At 38.1% G+C, this 2,931-nt stretch overlaps 1 long non-coding RNA gene across 2 annotated transcripts; it reads left to right on the top strand.

Moving 5' to 3' along the window:
* Positions 1-430: 430 nt before the first annotated feature.
* On the top strand, positions 431-1,781 carry LOC126992023 (uncharacterized). 2 transcript variants are annotated; one of them, XR_007746090.1, is made up of 3 exons: positions 431-627; positions 1,030-1,107; positions 1,254-1,781. It is a non-coding gene; the product is annotated as an uncharacterized LOC126992023 (long non-coding RNA). The 2 variants fall into 2 exon arrangements; XR_007746092.1 differs by lacking the exon at positions 431-627 and adding an exon at positions 805-871.
* The last annotated feature ends 1,150 nt before the right edge of the window (positions 1,782-2,931 follow it).

Below are 2,931 nucleotides of genomic sequence, written 5' to 3'. Positions count from 1 at the left end.
CAGTGCCAAAAAATCAACGACGACTTAAGGCTGGAGCTGTACCAACGATATTACTGCCACACCAACAAGGTGAGTGTTGATTTTTTTTTAAGTGAATTAGATTTGAATTTAAAGTTAGATTTGACGGTGCTGACTGGCATACCGTGGGCGGTGTAGGGATGTTATCATTATCCTTGATGGCACTTTGGGATGAAATATTGAGTTCCTGTAATGCAGTGGTTCTCAAACTGGGGGTAATTACCCCCATGGGGGTAATGAAGCCGTTGCTGAGGGGTAATGAGGTATTTCTAAAATTAAAAATACTTTAGAGTAAAATTCAGTAAATTGATAAATAATAATAAAAACATGTAAATTAAAGAATTATTTAATGACTAACTAATATCGAACATATGCATTTTATGCAAGTTATACCAAAAATAAAATTGTTTTCTTCAATAAAAGGCTGAAAGAAAATGGGAGTACCATGAGTTTTTGTGATGTAACCGAGCAAAACAGAGTGCAGAAGGTAAACAGGGTAAGGTTTTACATCGTGCCTTACTCATGTTACAGATGATGAAGCCCAGAATGGTGCCACAGACAGCTGTGTGACCTCATCACCTCACACAGGTCAACATTTTGAGACCAAAGGTAAGTTAAGCTATTGCTTGCCCCCAATGTATTGCAAGTACTATATAAAAAAATCTTGCAACAAGAGAGAGAGAGAGAGAGAGAGAGAGAGAGAGAGAGAGAGAGAGAATTTTAATGTCCATTAATGTGCTTTCATGAAATGATTTGTGCCTTACTCATGTTACAGATGATGCAGCTCAGAATGGTGCCACAGACAGCTGTGTGACCTCATCACCTCACACAGGTCAACATTTTGAGACCAAAGGTAAGTTAAGCTATTGCTTGCCCCCAATGTATTGCAAGTACTATATAAAAAAATCTTGCAACAAGAGAGAGAGAGAGAGAGAGAGAGAGAGAGAGAGAGAATTTTAATGTCCATTAATGTGCTTTCATGAAATGATTTGTGCCTTACTCATGTTACAGATGATGCAGCCCAGAATGGTGCCACAGACAGCTGTGTGACCTCATCACCTCACACGGGTCAACATTTTGAGACCAAAGGTAAGTTAAGCTATTGCTTGTCCCCAATGTATTGCAAGTACATACTATATAAAAAATCTTGCAACAAATTAAAGAGAGAATATTGAATATTTTAATATCCACTGTTGTACCCACATAAAATGATTTGTGCATTTCTCATGTTACAGATGGTGCAGCCCCGAATGATGCCACAACCAGCTTTGAGAATGACAGTGTAGGGGAGAATGAGCTCCACCTTCAGGTTCAGCAGCTGTTACAAGATAGAACATCATTACAAAGAATAGTTGCAGAAAGAGAAGCGAAGATAGTTGTTCTTCACAAGGCAAAAATGAAGAAGGAAAAGGAGTTGAATGCTATGGAAAAGGAAATAGGAAAACTACAAGACAGCTTACGGTGTTCTCAGGACAAAATATGCATAGCCAAGAAGAATCTTAGCCAAATGTTCTCACGCTCACAAATTGATCATATATTTGCTGAGAAAAATATTACTAATTGGAGTGAGGACGATATCAGCCGAGCACTAACTCTGAAAAGTTTAAGCCCAAAAGCTTACTTTTTTCTAAGAGAAAAATGGAACTTTCCCCTGCCATCTAAGTCAACATTAAATCGACATGCCAGGAAAATGGATGCGGAACCAGGAATTTTATTAGCTATTATGAATTTACTTAAATTCAAAGCAGAGGCTATGCCAGAGCGAGACCGAGTTTGTGCTCTATCTTTTGATGAATGTAGCATCTCAAAAGAATGGTCATATGACAAGGGTAAAGATATTCTCTATGGTCCCAAACAAAGTGCCCAGTGTGCAATGATCAGAGGATTATTTGCACCTTGGAAACAACTTGTATTTTATGATTTTGACTCTCCCATGACAAAAGAAATTCTCTTAGATATCATTATTAATGTAGAATTTGCTGGATTTCCTGTTGTTGCAATTGTTAATGATCTTGGGCCCACCAATGTAAAACTCTGGAAATCATTAGGAGTCTCAACAGAAAATACCTGTTTTTCAAATCCAGCGAATTCAGAAAGGAAAATTTACATATTTGCAGATGCTCCTCACCTTATTAAATTAATAAGAAGTAATTTTCTGGACTCTGGATTTCTTTTAGCAGATGGAAACAAGGTTAGTCATGATTGTGTAACCGAGATTATAGCACGAGCCAAACATGACTTGAAAATCACCCACCGCTTGTCTGATAAACACATTCATGTAACTGGGCCAAGCAGAATGAATGTCAAATTAGCAGTGCAGTTGCTTTCTGGAACTACTGCTAAAGCATTGAAATACTTTGGAGAAAAACAGTTATTAACTTCTATGAATTGGAAGTGCACAAGCGAATTCATTGAGCTGTCTAATGCTTGGTTTGATGTTTTTAACTCCAGAGTTTGGTATGATGCAAAAAGTAGCAGGAATGCCTATGGAACAGATATAAGCACGCAGGACATCATACTCTCTAGAATGACAGACACTGTGGCAGCAATGAAAGTTTGTGGCAGCAACAAAATGTATCAATTCCAAAAAGGACTGATGATTTCATCTCAGTCCCTCCCCAAACTTTTTGACATGTTAAAAGAAATGTTTGGAATTTCGTATCTGCTAACTTGTAGGTTGAACCAGGATTGCCTAGAACATTTTTTTGCCATAATTCGGCAAATGGGAGGAAAATGCGATCACCCATCTGCAGTGTCTTTCAAGCACCGAATTCGAGTGCACCTGTTAAGTAAGGATTCAGCCCTTGTTGGAGATAAGTATAATGTTGTCCGTGACTGTGATGTACATAATCTTACACCAACTACCTCCACTGAAGCCTCTGCAAACACTCAAGGAAAGGAACTTCAAGAAGA

Source organism: Eriocheir sinensis, unplaced genomic scaffold (assembly GCF_024679095.1).
Source record: "Eriocheir sinensis breed Jianghai 21 unplaced genomic scaffold, ASM2467909v1 Scaffold385, whole genome shotgun sequence".
NCBI classification, from domain to species: domain Eukaryota; kingdom Metazoa; phylum Arthropoda; class Malacostraca; order Decapoda; family Varunidae; genus Eriocheir; species Eriocheir sinensis.
The sequence above is the reverse complement of the archived record's forward strand: the minus strand, read 5'-3'. Positions and strand labels throughout refer to the sequence as shown.